Below are 794 nucleotides of genomic sequence, written 5' to 3'. Positions count from 1 at the left end.
TTTAACACTAAAATAATACTACAACCTAACAATACCTAGGTATTGAGAATGCAACTAATAGTCCTAGCTTGATGGCAACTTCTGCTTCAGCAGAAAGCTCAAGACATTTATGAACTAAAATTCACAGACATGTCAATATAATTCTTAATGTATAGGCTCTGTATCAGACAATACACCACCATCAGAAAGATGGAATTGGTGTTTGACACTCAAGTACGGTAGTCTCTGTTCTGAGAACGAGGGAGAAGGAAATCCAAAATAAACCATGAAAGGACTGCCCTGCATCCCTGCTAAGGAAGCCCTTGCACACTCCCAGTCTGTTAAACACACCTGCAGGCTCTACAGTTTCAGACGGGCTACACTATTCACCTTGCAAAGTCCTGGAAAGGAATGAAGGTATCAGCACCTTCTCTCCCCCCAAAAGAAATGTCAGCAAGAAAATAAAGTGCCAACGTTGAAAGTACTGCTAAGAGGCACTAACCCATTTGATGGCTTAGGATTAAATAGGAAAATAGGCCAGATCTGATCTGAATAATAAATAGAAGGTAGGTATTCCAGTCTGTGAAATTCCTGTCTAGACGGGGGCTGGACTAGAAAACTATCTATTCCCCCATGTATTGCTTTGAAACAGGTACACACACTTTAAACCCTGACACAGCCGTGTGAACTCTATGGTGGGAAGCACAGTGTCTGAGCCACTTGGAAGTCAAAGAAGAAGGTGCATTCCTGGTCGCTGGGAGGGGAGCTGCTCAGACTCTCCTCCCCACAACTCATGTCTTCACCAGAATCCTCAC

The sequence above is a fragment of the Mastomys coucha genome, unplaced genomic scaffold, assembly GCF_008632895.1.
Source record: "Mastomys coucha isolate ucsf_1 unplaced genomic scaffold, UCSF_Mcou_1 pScaffold22, whole genome shotgun sequence".
NCBI lineage: Eukaryota > Metazoa > Chordata > Mammalia > Rodentia > Muridae > Mastomys > Mastomys coucha.
The sequence above is the reverse complement of the archived record's forward strand: the minus strand, read 5'-3'. Positions refer to the sequence as shown.